Source organism: Chenopodium album, chromosome 5 (assembly GCF_948465745.1).
Source record: "Chenopodium album chromosome 5, dcCheAlbu1.1, whole genome shotgun sequence".
In the NCBI taxonomy this organism is placed as follows: domain Eukaryota; kingdom Viridiplantae; phylum Streptophyta; class Magnoliopsida; order Caryophyllales; family Amaranthaceae; genus Chenopodium; species Chenopodium album.
Window position 1 is genome coordinate 18,797,939 of NC_137838.1, and position 19,791 is coordinate 18,817,729.

General features: G+C 32.5%; 1 pseudogene; it reads left to right on the top strand.

The window, feature by feature from the left end:
• Window positions 1-984: 984 nt before the first annotated feature.
• LOC145632706 (serine carboxypeptidase-like 10) overlaps window positions 985-19,791 on the top strand; it is a 32,980-nt pseudogene continuing 14,173 nt past the window's right edge.

Genomic DNA, 19,791 nt, shown 5'->3' on the forward strand with positions numbered 1-19,791 from the left:
GGTTTTGTTGAACCCTAATTAGATCTATTGTATTGAATATTAATAATCGTATTAATAATGTGCTGACACTTGTTGTGCTATGCTGAAATATGATATTCTATGCTTTGCTTAGAAGCTCAAAAAACAGGGTCTTACTCTTTTATGTTGGTGGCCATGCAATGATATTATGGGGTTTACTTTTTCAAAGTTATAGAGGTTACACGTTCAGTGTTATAGGGGTTACTCGTGTTACTCGGTTAGTATCATATGAGTTAGTGTCTTGCTCTACGAGTTACATACTTTATTTGTTATGTTGCAAGTAGTTATTTGTTGAGGCCAGTTGCACAAAAACGTGTTGTGCATTTTTTATTTATTTTTTGATGATTAAAGATGTGGAAAATGTTTGAAGGGTAGCCCCTAAAAAAATGCATATAATTGAAGGGTTGGAGATTTAGAGTACTATAGTGAATTGTTGATAAAGGAAATGTATACTCGTGCTAATGCCTGACATATATTATACTATATACCAAAAAAAATACTCATAAAACAAAGTGAAATGTTAGTACGTAGTGTTTAAAAAAATGAAATGTTGGGGATTTTGAGTGCTACATTGAATTGTTGATAAATGAAATGTATACTCGTGCTAATGCATGTCATATGTTATACTACGTATCAAAAAAAAAAAAAAAAAAAAAAAAAAAAAAAAAAAAAAAAAAAAAAGAAATGTTAGTAGTAGTCCCTTGGGAAAAAAAAAGGAAATAGTGAATGGGTAGTTATTGATTTAAGAAAAATATAAAAAAATAAAAATAAAGTAGTGGGATTGGTAGTAATTTTTAATTGAAAAAAAAAAAAAACAAAAAACAAAAAAACTAAATGCATGAGAGTTGAGGAATGAGGTTTTGGAGGCTCCTTATTCACTCACTCTACAATTATATATTACACTAGTATGTGCCCGTGCTAATGCACGGGTTATAACTAAATAGTAGGGTTAAAAAAAAAGTTATAATGTACAATAGCCGTTAGTTGAACAAAAACAGTTAACACTAGTTAATGCCCGAGCTATGCTCGGGTTTTTCAATTAATACAATATGGGTGGATTATTTTTATGCATAACATGAAAAATAAAAATTATATAATGATTTACTTAGTTGTCGATAACTGGAATTATCAATATGTAACATACTTTTTTTTTTGATCAAATTGAAAGCCAAGATTATGTATATTAAAATTTAAAATTTTATCTCATATTTAATCTTGATAAAATTATTATTTATTTTTTTTTGGAAAAACATGTCAAAAAAAAAAAAAGTTTTTGGAGGGAAAATGTTTAATATGGTGTTGACACGTGTAAGCTAAGAATTATTTTGGGGATTACTTTAGTATATTAGTACAGATTTAACAACAATAATAAAAAAAATTAAAATAAAAAACTAACCTAAAAATAACACACAGTTTTGCTCTTCAAAATTATTAATAGGAGTGTAAGAGATCACTATTGCATCTTATAATCTCAAAAGCAATCTATTGATATATGCGTAGCATTTATGTAGTCGCGTTTGAGGAATTCAGGATTAATAATGTGTTTTACATAAATAAATAAATAAATAAAGGGTTTTTCTACATTATAACCCTCGAACTTTCCGTTTTCTATGATGTGCCCCCCCCCCCTTTTGAGAAATCTACATTGTAACCTCAAAATACATTTAGCTTCTATACGGTAACCTTACCGTTATATTGCCGTTAACAAATTCCGTTAGTGGGGCCCACTCATCACTTTATAATATTATTTTTATCGATTTGCTTGTTGGAAATGGTTTCTTTTAAGGTTTTGGGGGCTATTTTGGTTCTTAAGGATCCAAATTGAGCTTAGATTTGAAAAAAAAAATGACGTAAATGTCTTGTTTTGCGTATTAAATACATAAACACGCATTTCGAGACATTACTTAATATGCAATACGAGACATTTGTGTTATTTTTTTGCTAAATCTGAGCTCAATATGGACCCTTTAGAACCAAAATAGCCCCCAAAACTTTAAACGGAACCATTTTTAACACGCAAATCGATAAAAAATATTATTAAGTGGTGAGTGGGCCCCACTAACGGAATTTGTTAACGACAATATAACAGCAAGGTTACCGTATAGAAGCTAAATGTATTTTGAGTTTACAATGTAGATTTCTCAAAAAGGGGGGCACATCGTAAAAAAGGGAAAGTTAGAGGGTTATAATGTAGAAAAACCCATAAATAAATAATGGAGTACTACGTAGAATCTATATTATAATCTAAGATTTCCCCGCCCCCCTAACTTTTCACCACAATACTCCAAATAGCTGTAGTTTCTATTTGATACCGTAAGCCCTTAGCTATTTCTATTAAAAATGTTGTTAATAGAATGCTCCTATGTTCACTGTCTATAGCCAGGTTCTGTATACCTACCTTTGGTATTAGTATTTTTTTCCTCCATTTTTTTTTAAAGAATTTTCCTCCATTTATACATTGCTTAACTTCTTTATTTTATTTATTTATTTATTTAAATCCTATCATTAGTTACAACTCGTGCATTTTAATCTCTTTTTACTAAAAAATAATAAGCTAACTAATAAAACATAGGAAATTAATTCCTATGAAATTCAAGTTCCTACAACTTCAACCAAACAAACAAATGTCAATTCTTAGGAAATAGGCAAGGGAAATTATTTTTCATAAAATACGGAGTATAATTTCTCATGATAATTCATTTCCATATCAACCTAAGAAATTGTTCACACACTATATTAGTAAAATCAAAAGGTTGTATATCTATCATCATTATCCTTGATTCCATGCTCTCAAAACTTAATATATCTCAAATATACTACAGACTTCATAAGTTCATATCAAATGTATAACAACATAAGACAATGCAAACAAAATTTGGCAATGAAAAAGACAAAATTCCAAAATAATGAAACCTATAGAATCAAACCTAATCATAAGAAATCCAAACAACAGATTGAAGTCATACATAGAAAGTATTGAGCCAAATTACAATTTATTGAGTCAAATAAGTAATATTTTACTTGAAGAAATTACAAAATCGTAACATTACATGGTATAAGGCATAAATGCAAAATAATTGCCACTCAAATATGATGTTCAATGAAGCATATGCATTCTCCACAACACATGAATCTAGTGCACAAAACAACATAATTTAGTTGCTGAAATCCACAAAAAACATCAGTAAGTACCACCCTTAATTTTAAACATAATTACCATCAATTCAACAAAGCAAACAAAAACTATTATTATTGGTGTTTGAAGAGGAAAAATGTGAAACTACTCACAAAATGAAATTCTGATTTCATGAGGTTGATTTCCAACAAATACCGGATCAACACAAATGCACTACATCATATATCAAAAGTATATCATCATAAGATAAAATAATATAAATTAAAACACCATTAAAATTTGTGAAATTAATTGAGGAATATAATAATGTAGCAACAGTACGATCATATGTTACCTCACACCAACCCTTAATTCCTTGAACAGAATTTGAAGAAATTATAAGCAAACCCAACCAATATATATATATATATATATATATATATATATATATATATATATATATATATATATATATATATATATATATATATATATATATATATATATATATATATTAAAAATAAAAACTAAGGATTATCATAGTTTGCAAAGTGTACCAGTGCTATTGTTTGCAAAGTGAGAATGCACTAACCTATATAAATTTCAACAACTTCACGGTTCATAGTAATTCACCATGTAGAGGAGTTGTAAACTTGTGATTGATAAGGGGAGGTTAGGCAGGATAGTGGGAAGATGAAGAGTGGAAGTTGCAATTATCAAACCCGTGAAACTAATTTACCAATTTATCAGTTTTTTTTTTTTTTTTAAATTTAAATTAGTTTTTTTGTTGGAGGGATTTAGATTTAGGCGGGATTGTTGGTCTTGTATGGACCCGGTCTACAATAAACTATTGTAGACCCAAAATTTGACACTTTCAAATAATATAATCACATTCTGGATGATATGATATAATTATCTTTTTGTGAGTCATATTTTGAATTATATAATCTAATATTAAACCATTTAATGCGATTATATAATTATCTTTAGGATGATAAAATTTAAAAATCATGTTTTAAATGATGTAATTTACTATTTGATACTTTTTATAATGATAAATTCACTTTTTGAGTTATACATTTACATAACAGTTTCAAAATGATATAATCACTTTTGTAGTAATATAATCACATCTCGTATGATATAATCACATTCGTATGGTATACAAGAATGTTGGGTCTACAATAAGTTATTGTAGACTGTGTCTATTCTAGTCTTTGTATGAATGAGAAAGCAGGGTTGGAGATTTGTTGCAACATCATTGAATCGACTCTGCAATTATATATTAGATTTTTTTTTTGTTTTTTTTTTTTTGAGGAATTATGTACCACTTTATTAAATCACTTCACTTTTACTATTTAAAAGTTAATGGTTTATGTTAGACTCTCTCTGATGGTGAGACTCAAGTGAGTATCTTTAAGAGAGAGCGAGTATTTTTTGCAATGTATACCAATAAGTTGGTATCTAAACTTAACAACTCCAAAAAAAAGTTGCTAAGTTTAGACACTCAACTTTGAGTCTCATTTGACAAAAAGTGTGGGCCCCATGTGAATATTCTAATTATTTTGTAATTTATTTAAGTTTTATTTTTTTTAATCTTATAATATTTGATACTCTCTCCGTTTCAATTTGTTAGTCCCATATACTATTTTGGACGTTTTAAAAAGATATACCCATATTGAATGTATTCCACTTTTAACTTAGTTTTTATTTCCTATTTTATTCATATTAAATTCTGATTGGTTAGATTAATTGATTGTGAATTAATGACATGACTTTAAGTAAAGAAATTACTCCCTTGATTTATGCAAATATGACTAAAATTTTCCTAAAAAAAATCAAACAAATTAAATAAGGCAAAACTATTTATGAATTGTTTTAAAATTTAATGTTAGATTCCAAATATTATACTTTTCTTATTTTATGTGATTGATTCCATATGGGACTATCATATTGAAACAGAGGGAATATTAAAAATAAATGGATTTGGTGTGACAAATTGAAAGGGACATTTGTATATTTTGGAGAAGCTCACAATTGAGAAATTAAGCTTTAGTTGCTAAATTGAGAAGTGAGTATGATATCACTATTGGAGATAAAAAAACAACTCATTTTGTATTTCAATACTCAAATTTGAGTCTGTCTCACCGTTGGAGATAGTGACATGAACTTAAAAGTTCCCTTTCTTATGTTACAATTAAATTACTACCTCTGTTACATATTATGTGCAACGATTTGACATAAAGTAGTGAGAGAAAAATATCTAATCGTTGCACATAACTGTAATGGAAGTAATATTAATAATTAAAAAAAAAAAACCCACACCCTCCCTCTGCCACGATCAGCCCTGCTTTACCCTGCCGGCGACCCTACTCCATCACTCCCCTATCCCACCCGAAACCTGAAAACCCTCACCGAATGTCTGAAACCACCCAAACCCAAACGGAATTACTTTCTCAGTGCCGATTCACGGAGGTCTGGCGCCGGCGGCAAAGGTGTGCTTGACGCCGGCGGGGAGGGGGGACTGCCGAACTGGCAGTGGAGTTTGATTTGGCAGTGATTGTTGAAATCTCTCTGCAGGTCCTTTGAGTTTTAATACTTCGGCATGCAATTGGCACTCAAAAGCACCAATTTTCAAATAATATAATATTTTTGGATTCACCTGTTGGCACGGGATTTTCTTATGCAACAAATCCAGAAGGTTATTACAGCGATGATATTACATCATCAAGGCATATTTATCAGTTCTTGAGAAAGGTAAGGAGCTTGCCTTTTTTTTTCTTTTCAGAAAACTCTTTTGTTTTGCTGTTTATGGAATTAAGTTCGGTATGAATAATCACTATTCACTAAGTTTATAAACCTATTTGTATGTAACATCTGACAACTATTTTTTTATGTTCTATTTGCTCTAAAATTCCAACAGCCTCACACTAATGCCAACTTCAGAAATTCAGACATAACAATTCACTTCCTTTTTTTTTTAACAAGAGAAAGATTAATTATACAGGCAAACAGAAAATTTTCCCCAAGTAAAATGCTGGAAATAGTTACTATGTGAACCATAGGACACAATTAGAGTATACTAGGATAGTTGCTACAAAAAGACAAAGAGCCGCCTTACATCTCAACCATTGCTCTTTGGCATCAACAAATATCAGAATGAAAGCAAAATTTGGGATTTATCTATAAGAGGAAGAGTTGTCGATACAGTACAGTTGTGCACTCTGCTTCTGCTGAACAAAAAAATCTAATCTTCGTATCCTGTGATATTGCATGAATAGATTCTCGTTCATGAATAAATCATTTTCATTTCCCCATCTTTTAAACATGGATCATTGTTGCTTCAAAATTTTAATTCGTATGTTATTTGTCTCTCTTAGTTTTGTTAATAGAATTAGCTATACAAATTAAAGCCCATTTTATCTCTTTCCCATTTCTTTTTTCTTGCGTACAGTGGCTTAAGGACCATGATGGATTCCAAAATAATCCTCTTTTCATTTCTGGGGATTCCTATAGTGGCAAGATTGTTCCTATCGTTGTCCAAGAGATTTCTAATGGTAATTTACATCAATCATGGCATGATTTTCATATGCTGTTTCTTTTCTGTAAAATTTGCCTTATTATTGAGGTCACAACTTCACTGCATATAAATGTTATTATTGCTACTTCTTTGCTTCTGCTATAAGGAAAATAGGCTCTTAACAACAAAAGTTGAAATAAAAAAATGAAGAAAATAAATGGATCTTGCTAACGAGCGCCCCGGGGCGTTAGTTAAGAATAAATTATATTGGTTGAAATGGTATTAAGTTAGGAATTCATGACAAAATTACGCGTCGTTCGGTGTAATTAATGTTAATTTTAGTCTAATATTTGCACTTTAATTCTCTTATCTAACGCCCCGGGGGCGCTCATTAGCTTTTGCCAAAATAAATTCTACGCTAAGATAATATTATTCTGAAATGATTATGAGATAATTATTCATTGAATTAACATTTTTTAAAAAAAAACTGATTACAATACATATTACTCTATTTACATAACAATTAATGGCATTCATTGTATTCATATTCTCCATTTAATTTGCATTCATTTGCTAATTGCTCTCCTTGTTTGTCTCTCTTTCTTTTGTATTTCTAAAATTCATTTTATTTTACTAATTTTAAGGTAGAGAAATTATATGACTTTACTATAATATTCTCCCATATTAAGTCATATTTTCTTATTCCCATGTTGCATACAAACTTACTTAATCAGTAGAGGATCGATAGTATATGTACTTATGAGGATAGATCGGTTTGGTCAAAGCATCTGCTAGGTTATCTTTCGTGTGTATGTTTATTATTAACACATCTTTCTTCCATCAGTTCATGAGCAAAGTGATATATATTGAACTAATATGTGTTTTGTCTTCAAGTGAAATGCTGGATTCATTTGCTAAGTGCAAAGCACTCTGACTATCATAAAACAAATCAGTATTCTCTTGTTTGTGTTCAAGCTCCATCAATAACATGGTTTCTTTGCTAGCTTGTTTAGTTGCAATGTATTCAGCGTCGTTGTTAAAGTAGCCACAATGGATTGTAGTTTTGACTTTTCTAGCAAGAGTAAACACATAGCGTGCGATACATTTAATTTTGTGAATCAACATATCGGTTAACTCTAAATTTTGATCCTCCATAGCATAATGCAGCATTTTAGGATCATTACAACTCTCCAATGTTTTTACCAAGTTTCGACATGTATCGACTTATACTTTAAGCTACCAAATCTTGATACATACAATGCTTAAGACATTTCCATCCTCTCCACACACAAGATTTTATTAAAGCAGTTTTTAAGAGAAAGCCAAATCTTCCTCTTATTAGTGTCTCAGTGAATTTGCATCCCTAAAATCTTGTTTTTGGCCCAAAATCCTTCATGTAGCCCAATTGAGCCTTTAGTTTGATAATATGATCATTGTTGGGCCCTGCTATCAAGAGTATCAACCTGCCGTCAGCATCTTACAGTAGAGTAATGAAAATTGAACATACTAGGTCTATTTTATATAAGGCTCTTGATAAAGAAATCAAATCCCTTCTACTAACATCTAGGTTCTTGACATTGTACAGAGATTTTTGTAAATTGCTAACCAACTTCTAGTTTTTTATCTTCCTTTTTTCTTTTAATTTCGAATATAGGAAATGAAATCTTTTTACCTTTTCGAAGAGTGAAGGATTTGCTAATTTCTAACTGAAAAGCATTGGACCATATAGATTTCTTTTTAAAGGTTTTCATGAAAAGATGCAGTTTTCGTATCATCTAATTAATCGAGTACAAATAAAATGTAGCACACATTGAGATTTGAGAATACAACTTAAACTATTGTAGGTCTTATAAGAAAATTTCTCGTTTAAGTCAATGCCTTCTTATGGATTAAATCCTTTCACCATTAACCTAGCAAAATATCTCTCCACATGGTCGTTGCTATCTAATTACTTCTATTTTTAAGGAAAGCTTACATCTCTTCTTGTGTTGCTATCATCCACAAAGAAGCTTCATGTCTTTTTGTAGCCTTATGGAAACTTATATGGCTCTCTACCTCTATTAATAGATAACATTTCCATATCATAGCATTTACACGTTGCTCTTGTGCTACCAATTGGTATGTTTTATCAAGGCTTGGAAGGGGATATTGTGATAGAATATTGATAAGGGAAGCATAAAAATCGGGATTTAGTCCCATAAAAAAAATCATGTAGTTTTGCTTGTGCTCGCCATTCTTCATGTAATTTCCAAGCCAAACAAGAAGCACAATGTAGTACACAGAGAAAAAGATATCAAAGGCTTGTGATTGTCCAATGTAGTACATAGAAAAAAAATCTTAATTGGTGAATCCGAGGTCCGTTGGTTTAAGCTAATCACGGCTTTAGATGATCCTAAAAAGGCTTAGCTTCTCTAAATTTTGATAGAGAAGACCTTAATTCAAGATCTATAGTTCTCGAAATCCACGATATGAGCATTGCTTTATCGTCGTCCAATCGGACTTCGTAAAAGGAGGTGATGGTGTCGTCCAAGAAATCGAACTTTCGTCGGGCACGCTGTTGAATATTAGCCGCCTAATCTTTATAGTTACCCGCTTTTAGGCGAGTGGATGTGATGAAATCCCCTTGTGCGATCCAAGGTAGTATGGTGAATTGAGTTCTATCTTCGGCGGTGCTGGTAGTAGTGGTGTATCACCACAACTAGGGGTGAGCAAAAATTTAGGGTAACCTGCTCGGAACTGGAACCCGTAGACCCGGAACCTCTAGGCTATCTTGTTAGTACAGATTCCTTGTAGGGTACACAAAACCGGAACCTATCATTTAAGCCTAAATATATAAAAGCCCTATATCAAAATTGTATAAAAGCCATCACCTACCTCTCTCCCTACTCATTCATTTTTCATATTACTAAGGTTTGATTAACGGTATTAATATAAGAATTAATTTTGTATTAAATATTTTGGACATTCAGTGTTGGTTTGCTATATTTGTCGTACTGCATTTAAGTTGTAAGCTTTTATTGTGAACATCCATTTTTTAAATTTTTTTTTGTAACAATTTATCAATTAATTATTAAACTTACTTTTAAAGGTAGGATACCCTATTTTAGAACTGAAACTTGCCGGTTTCCAATTTTTAGGAACTTGTAGAACAAGTTCCGATTCCGGTTCTTATTTTTTTAAAACCTGTTGCAACGGGTCCCGGGTCCGGGTGCTGAGATTTTTGTAGGGATTCCTTGCTACGCTAACCCCTAACCACAACCATTATAATTTCCCTTTAAAAAAGACAAATTTGGCTAAAATAGCACTATCTATTTCTTGGGTGCGCTCAATAGCACAAATTTTAAGTCGAGCAATAAATAGCATAAACGGTGCAGTAAATGACAAACTATTTATAGTAATAAAATTATAAATTTAACACCCTACGCCTTCTTACGTGACTTATATGCGAGACATAACTCTCGACCATTGTTTGATTTAGAATATTAATTATATAGGATACAAACACAGAAAAAGACATATTAGGGTTTTGTAAGATTAATTTTGATTGAGTTATGGGTAAATTTTGCATTTGGTGTGATTAATTTTGGCTAATTTTAAATTGGAATTTTTAAAATAATATTTATGGGTAAATTTGGGGTTTTTGTGTAATTAATATTGATTGATTTAGGGGTAAAATTGAGATTTGGTGAATTATTATTGATGTAGCAAGAATTTAATTAGGAATTTTTGGGGCTACATGCATGTATGCAGAAAACATGTAGCAAAAAACAAGTGATATTTGTGTGCTTTAAGGCCTATCATTGTGGCTACTCTCTATAATTAATGTTATTATTTATTATCACATTATTTTTACATAACATGTTATAATGTTTATAAATGATATAATCATATGCATAATAAATTACATAAGTTACATAATGTAACATATTATATAATAGTAAGAAAAAAAATGATTGAACAAATCCCTATTACAAATATTATTGTAGTCACGTGAGACGGGGATAATTTGATTTAAAAAAAAAAAAAAACCTGGAATCCGATAGAATCTTTGGCACCGAAAATAGTTTGTCATTTTCCGCACCCAACCTCCAAAGTTTGTGTTGTTTATTGCTTCACTTAATTTTCGTGCTATTGAGCGCACCCAAGCAACAGTTTATGCTGTTCTAGCCAATTTTGCCTTTAAAAAAATCGGTCTTTTGCTGTAATATCATTTCAACTCAACCAAAAACTTAAGTTGGTAGTTGAAGTCCAAGATTGATTCATGTACTTTATCAGTTTCCTCTCGAACTTGTAGAGCTGCAGACATAGGTTGACTTTGTCTTTTGTGGTGCTGATCTTTAGTTTGAATTTACACCTTTGTTTTCTCTTTTAAATTGCCTTGTTCTTTTTCTTCTTTTTATCATCTAGAATCCTCACTATATATATTTAGGGCTTGTTTGGTTGGTGTAGGAAGTAAATTTCCATGGGAAATTCTAATTCATGGGAAATTACTTCTTTTATTAAAATTCCTAGGAATTACATAAATATGTTTGGTTGTCATGTGGGAATTTATAAATCATGGGAATTGTGAATGACCAAGGGAGGGGTGGGTAAGTAACTTCCCATGTTTTGTGGGAAGTGAAAATTCCCATGAATTGTGACTTCCCCAATTTTTGCTTTTTAATATCAACCAAACAACCTACCCTAAAGGAAATTCATGGGAATTTTGAGTGCCCATGAAAACTAAGGCAACCAAACAAGCCCTTATTTTTGCCGGCACAGGTGAAGGAAATTGTGTTATTTTTCCCCCTTCTATTCTCTCTCTTCGTCTTCTGCTCTTTTCCATTCATTCATTTTCTACTTTTCTTAATAACATAAAGATTTATATTTTATTTATTATATTTTCAGTTTTTTTTTTTTAATTAATAAAATAACAAAAGCCTGCTCTCCTTCTGAGAGTCAATCACGTGACCAGTCTTTTTTTTTTTAAGGAAGACGAGACTAGTCTCTCTGACAACCTTTCCTCTTTTTATTTCCCTATTGCAACATTTCCCTCTTCACACATGTTATCTCTCCTTCTCTCTCCTCATCACATGGGCCCATCATTTTTTTTTTCCTCTTTATCTTTTTCTTTTTCTTAAAATCTATGTCCCCCACCCTTTTGCAATATTAAGGGAATAGAGGCAGTATAAAACATAACATATTCATGTTAGGTTTTGTTTTGATATGCAATTAAAGATATTCATGATCAAAGTATCACGTTAGCAAACATGTACAGTCAAAGTAAGAAGATCATAATGAAACGTAGGGAGTACCTTGTATTAATGTATTCTCTTAATCATTTACAATTCACAATTTCTAAAGTAAGGTATAAGAAATTAATGACGTTTTTATCCACCTTGTTTAAAATGTGTTTCTCATTTGCCCTCCCTTATAGCATTTGTGGGCCCTTGTACCTCAACAATTAATGTTCTTATCTTCATAGTTTTAGTTTTTTCACTAACTTAATGCTATGTTACATGGACTCGGGTACGTGTGTCGGACACGGACACGTGTCCAAGTGTCCGATTCGCCAATTTCCAAAATTTTAGGACACGGGGACTCTGTCCTATATTTGGACACGGGTGCGGGGACACGGCACTTTCATTTTTTTGTAAAAAATATATATTACATAGTATCTAAATATTTCATTAATATTCTGTCTAATACTTAAGAAATTAGAATATAGTATTAATTATTGGTACAATTCCTCTAAAGGAAATTGTAACTACGGGTAAATATTAACAACAGTAACACATAAAGAATAAAGACAATTTTGGTTAAAGTAAGTAGTCAAAAGGTCAAAAGCAAAACAAGTGTGGTGTTGAAAATGACACCTGCCCTTTATCCCTACCCCACCTTTCTGGCAGCCCCACTCAAATAGCAATGATATAGCATTATAGCACCCATTTCCTCTTCCTGGCTCTCTCTCTCTCTCTTCCCCCTCTTTCCTTTTCACTCTCTGGTTTTCAATGGAGTCAAGAAAATTTTGCGAAATCAAAGCAATTTTTCGGGCGATTCATTTCTCTGAAGTGTCCGAGTGCAAATAGCCGAATCTGACACGAATTCCGTGTCCGTGTCCGCGTCGTGTCGTGTCGACACGGACACTTTGGGATTTCAGCCGAGTCCGGTGAACATAGACTTAATGTGAAATTTATGATATGTAGGGAATAAAGTTGGATTCCAGCCTATTATGAATCTTCAGGTGCGTTTTACTATTCTGTTTAAGTTTAATATATGAAAGTGTTAGATAGTATACTTTAGATGTACATTAAACCTAAGGTATAAGACTAAATCAAAACTTTTAAATTCTTATCTGTTTAAATGAGGCTGGATACATAAAATAAATATAAATAGTTGTTAAAAACTTCTATAGATGAATTTTTATCTTTCTTAACATCTCTCATTTATACATAATGTTCATATTATTGATTATAAGAGAAATTACTATTTTGAGCTAGGGAAAATGTAAGAGCACCTTAATGGTTAAGTTGGTGGGGAACTCACCTTGTGAATTTGAGGTCACGAGTTTGAGCCCTACTAACTATAAAATGCTTGGGAGTAGGGGGATTCTCTTACCTTCCCTCTTTACTCTCAAGCGATGATCTGCAAGCTGCTGGCTATAAACCTGTGAGAGGTGATAGTTCAGTAGAGTCCTTTATCTTATCTTTAAAAAAAACTTCTACTGGTTGTAGTTAGAGACTTCCTTGCAATTTTCAAAAGTCTCTAGCTATTAGTTTGACTATTGGAGCTTAAAAATACAATTAGCTTGAGAAAAAAGTTTTCAAATTAAAGCTAATTGAAAAGGTCAAACTTATAAACTAATAAGCTAGTAACTAACCATTGGGGCTCAAAATAACTACAAAGAAAGTTAACTTGAAATCATATGTGGCATCACAAGTTAATTGAACAATTAGCTTAGCGTTGGTGCTTTCTTTGTTTTAAAATGGTATACCTACTTTCTATTGTGAGGGTTTTAAAATGATCAACCTACTTTATATTTTAATCCCTCACATGTTCTCTTTATTTTCCCATATTGCCCTCATTTTAAAGGTCTCAATAAAATAAAGGAGGATTCTAATATTCCAAAAAAGAAGAGTCTTGATGTATATTAATGGCCTTTATGTACTTTATTCCAAAAATCACTTTTTTTTTTCTTAATTGTATAAAAAGATTCCAAATGGATATAACATATAAAAACGGAGGGAGTAAAATGTTACAAACTAGCGTCAATTTCCAAAAGGAATAATTGTCACAAACTACTCGCTTAACAAGTCAATTTGTTAACAACTACTCGCTAAAAAGTTTTATATAAAAAACTACCTCCTAAATTTAAAAAGTTTGAGCACCACCTTTTTTCGTTTTCCAGCAATTAATTCCGGCGAATAGGGCCTATTTGTTATTTTCCCTCTAAAAATACATCCTTGCCGGAAATACATCCTTGCCAAAAATACATCCTTGCCAAAAATACATCCTTGCATTCTTTTGCAAAATCTCACCCAAAAAACCAAAAACTTTGTGAAAACCAAATTGTTTTTCCTTCTTTAATTGGCGATATTCACAAAGATTTGGTTTTTTGGATTGAGTTTTTTCAAAGAAGAGGATGGTTGGTTAATATACACGAGAGTGACGATGTTTTATTGGAGGGAAAATAATAAATGGACCCCACTCACCGAAAGTAGTTGCCGAAAAATGAAAAAGGCTAGTGCTATCGAAAGTTTTTAAATTTAAAGGGTAGTTTTTTTGATAAAATATTTTAACGAGTAGTTGTTAACAAATTGACCTATTAAATTCCACTCATTGAGCATAATTAAAGCTCTTACTGAATTCCAAAGATAGGGAGTTACCATTTGTCTTAATGTTCATTATTCCAAAAATCACTTTTGAAACGGAGGGATTACCATGGTACAAACAAGCCTCGATTTTCAAAATTCCACTCATAATTTATAATTAAAGAAAACCTTAGTAAATTCCGAAGAAAAGGAGTTACGATTTGTCCAATTCTTTTACCACGTGCTCTCGTCCCAAATTGTTTGCTAACATGTAATATGCAAATTTGCTAACATCTTCTTTGATACTATGTTTTCTCAACCTTGAGCAAGCAACCCATGAAATTCGTGATAAAATTTTGGCGGCTTCGGCTTCACCGATGAATCTAAAGAAAAACCCTATGAAAAATATGAAGATTAAGGGAATTGTTAACCTTATAGGGGTAGATAATTGTTATATAGGAAGACCTTAAACAATAGAGGAGAGAGAATTCATGTAGAAAGCTTCAACAATGGAGGACAGAGAAACGAATGGTTGTTTTCTAAAATCCATGTCGTTAATTCATGAGTTAACACCTCACCTAGCACTGTCATTTATCGACATACCTCTACCCGTCCACTTAATAGTACATTTATAATCCTTAATAAACATTTCAAGTTTATCAAGGTTATAAGCATGGATTTCCTTATTCTTATGTTTTTTTTTTAAGTTCAATTTCCCATGAATTCCCACTTTTTTTTATTTTATACTCTCTGTGTTCTTAAATACTTGCTCCATTTCTCCGTAATAAAATTTGGAAGTAGTGGGGTTGGTGGAAGAATAAAAAATTATAAAAAGCAAAAGTAGTTGAGAGAATTGAAAGAGAGAGATGAAATTAATAAAATATGATTTATGTTGGGTCCACTAATTAAGAAGATAAATAAATTAATTATTGTTAAAACTTTCGAAATAAGGAAATAGAGCAAGTATTTATAAACGACCAGAAATGAAATGTGGAGCAAGTATTTTAAAATGGGGGGGCTAATATTTTTTTTGTTAAACCAAAAATTCAAAGTCATCAATTCCCATGAAACTCCACTTCACCAATATTCTTTTTGTTGTAACAAGCATTTAATAATAAACCATTAAGAATTTTTTACATATAGGGAATTGGGTGCTTGGCTGGACTTAAAAAAATGTTAATCCGTGCTAAACTGAACTTGAAAAAATGTTTCCTTTGTGATGAGCTCGACTTAAAAACGCGATCTCACTAAACTATTATGTCTTGCTCATGCCTATTAATGTTTCGAATTGAGTTGTTATGGTCATTAAATTTTTTGTCTTTCTAGAATTTAATAACTTTTTTTAATTGTGAATAATTTACTTTTATTAATTGTCAAGTTTCTCCAAAAAAAGGTGCGGAGTAATGTTTATATAGAAAAAAAAATATGGTGTTATTCATGACCTTGTTGAACTCATGCTCATAGTTAGATTCAATTTTGATTTGTATGACCTTGAGTTTTGACTTTTCTTTTATTGATGTGAGTTTGGGTTGCTGGTTTAATATGATTAGCACTCATACATGTGTTTCCCTTTGGTGTATATTTTATATATAAGTTATTTTGTTACTCCCTCCGTCCCGGTTTAGTTGCTACGGTTTGACTGGCGCTGGATTTTATGCAAAGTAATTGACTTGTTTATTATAATGTATGTAAGTTGGTAGTGGGCATTTTTTAATTATAGCTAGTGGAAGTGGGCCATAGCATTTTTTTGTGGGGGGTGGGGGGGGGGGGGGGGGGGGTGGGGTGTGCTGTTGGAGTGTTGGATACACGTGCCATAACATGTGAATCCAAAAAATTTGATTCCTTTTTTAATTTTTGCCGGCAAACACCATCACCAGAATTCACTTTATAATTTTTCCCTCTTGATTTTTTTGGTGAAATTTCAAATATTTTTGTACACATCCCCTTTTTGAATTTGGAGCTTCCAAATTATGGCCTTTATATATTGAACCATAATAAATGCTTTTTCTAGATTTCAACATCTGAAAAATGTCTTCTTTTGATACATTACCTTTTCTTTTTCTAGATTTCAACTTACCTTTCCCAGAATTTTTAAATTGACGTCCGCTGCTACATCGAATTAGCTTTGGAGCTACACACACAGGAGTGGTAGCCACTTCACGTTCTGGAGTGTCGGGAACAACCCACTCTCCGTGCTCTACCGAAAAAAACGCACTTGGAAGAAAAACGTCCGGTGGAGTAGTTACTTCACGCTCTCGAGTGTGGAGAACGTCTGGCGGAGTTTCAGGAACTATTGAAAATGGTTCTTCAGAATCATCGACCCAAATCCCAATTACATCAGAATTGAGGTAGATGAATGAGTCTTGATCTTTGTTTTTAGCTAAATCAGGATTAATTTGATGTTTTTCAGTATCATCCATGAGATTTTTTCTCAAATCTACAGTAATTTGTTTCATGATTTGGGGAAGAAGATGAATGGAAAGAACCTTGAAAATGGGTTAAAATAATTTGGAGTGAGAAAGTGAAATAATTTGGAGTGAGAAAGTGGCGTGTGAAATTAGATCAGGGGGTATGGGTAGGGGGGTGTAAATTTTTTATCATTTTTTACAAAAGTGAAATAATAGTGGGCCATTGATATTTGAGATAAATATTAAAAAAATAGTGGGACCATGCCTTTTATAGAAATGTTGCAAGTAATTTGGGACGGCCTTATAAGGAAAGTGATGCAAGTAAACCGGGACGGAGGGAGTATTTATAAGGGATATACTCTTGGAAATCCACTTACAAGTGATAAGGATATGAGCCAATCAAAATATGATTATGCTCACCGTGTCTCGCTCTTACCCGATGAGCTCTTTCTCATTTTGACTTTATTCATAAAATTTTCTTTGATCGTGTTTTTATGATTTGTACATATTTCCTCTAATCCACAAATATTGTAACAATGATGAAATTACGCATTCCAAAATACATATTGTATGTTAAATATCTATAACTAAATAAGTTTAAAAATTATAAAAAGTTGATATTGTGAAAGTGTTTTACGAAACGAATCTAATAATATCCCACATGACTTTATTACACTTTACGTATAAATTTTAATATGTGGTCAAACAAACATGATAAATAGTGTAAAAATCCAGTTGTTGCAATATTATTAGAACCGAAGAAGTAAGGTTTTCATTTTGACTTTATTCACAAAATTTCCTGTGATCGTGTTATTATGATTTATACATAAGGAAAAATCTAGTCATGTTGTATCTTTTGGATTCATCTCAATGAACAATTATTGTTTGAAAATAATTAAATATTTTACTCCCCGCGTTTTTTTAAGTGTTACAATATATTTTTGCGATAATTTCTTTTCGATTTTTTTTACCATATATCCCTGATTTTAACTTTATTCACTATATACCATCGAAAAATTTCAAATTCACTATATACCCTCGAGTTACACAAAAGTATCACTAAATGTCCTTAAAGACTAAAGGCGGTTAACATCATTAGCCATAAGCGTTAATTATGCCATATGGTGACATCTAATCGATCAATCATTCAAAGACAAGAGGAGTCGGCTACATGAACCAAATTTAATTATTCCGTGTAATCATTGACAAAGATCCTCCTCCTCCATGTCTTACAATCCAATACTTTATCATCATGCAAATCCATACGCTTTATATCTTTCCTAACTCATTCCAACCAGTTCATTTTTGGTCCCTCCATGGTCCTACTTTTCCACTCTTTGTACTAAGTCTCTGTTTTACGTGCCTAAACCAATGAAGGCGATTTACCATTAGTTTGTCTCTTTTTTTTTTTTTTTCTATATTCTGAGAGAGTTAAGCACTTCCACATTAACATTTGCATTTCCGTAACCTCCATCTTTTTAATATGCTCCTTCTTAGAAGATCAACATCTGTAACATAGAGTGATACTGGTCTTATGGTAGTCCCGTAGAATTTTCCTTTCACTAGTAAGGGAATACTTCAATCACATAACACTCTCGTGGCCGCTCTCCACTTAAGCCACCTCAACTTAAACTTGTGGGTCACGTCCCGATCAATGTCACCATTCTTCCGAATGATTGACCCTAAATAATTAGGGGGCGTTTAGTTCGCGGAGTGGTATGAGTTTGGAATCAGGAATGAGGTTAAGGTGGTATCAGGTTGGAACTTGATACTCAATTTCACGTGTTTGATTCAATTCTGAAATGAAATCTCTTTCCCTCATTTTATTTGATACCTAAGGCAATAGAATGGGCCAAACCCACCTTCCCTCCCAGGTTTCTAAATCCCATACCTCATGGGTTTGAGGTATGGGTTTAAAATTCATACTTTTGATAACCAAACATATGGTATGGATTTTAGTTATTTTAAATCCATACCTCATACCTATATTACGCGAATCCAAACGCTCCTTTAAAGTATTCGTTCATGGTCAAGTCCTTTCCATCCAAACTCACAACCTCATTGTTTGTCCCCCTTTGAGTACCCAAACGACATACTAAATATTCAGTCTTATTTTGACTTAGCTTAAACCCTCTGGATTCCAATCTTTGCCTCCATTACTCCAACTTGGCATTAACCCCATATGTAGTTTCATCAACCAAAATGATATCATCCGCTAACAACATACTCCACGGGACTTCATCTTGAATTGGTCTAGTTACTTCATCTAGAAGCGTTGCCTAAAAGAAATGGCTTAGCGCATATGCAATCCAATTATAATAGGGAAATCTTCGTCAACCCTCCACATGTTCTCACAAATGTTGACACATCCCGATATATATTCTTAACCAGGTCCACGAACCTTCGTGAAATACCTTTCTTCGACATTTCCCACCAAAGAAAACTTAAAAAGAAAAAAGAAAAACTCACCACTCCTCCACCCACCAACCGCCTGGTACCTAGCCTTCCCCTTGTGCGATCATGCCGACATCCATCCCAGATCCCCTTCCTAACTTATCGCTGACGATCCTAACCCTCCCTTTTCTTCGATCCATGAGACGCCGAAAATGATGGAATTTGGCAGTGAGAAGATGCTAGCGGCGAGCATTGAAGTTGGGGGGCACTGATAGGGTTTTTGTGGTGTGTTGTGGGCAAACTAGTTTTTGTGGTGTGTTTTGGGTAATTGTGGTGGAGGTGGCTGCGGTTAGGTGGTGGGTGGTGTTTTGGGTTAGTGAGGCGATGATTTGCGAGAGAGGTTGTGTGAGGAAGCGGCAGCAAAGGGGAAGGAAGGGAAGTGTAGGGGAGCGGGAAGGGTGGTGGGTTTTTTAAAAAAAATTATTTAAATATTATTAATAATAACCAATAAAAAATGGCCATGTGGCACAGTTAACCTTAATGATT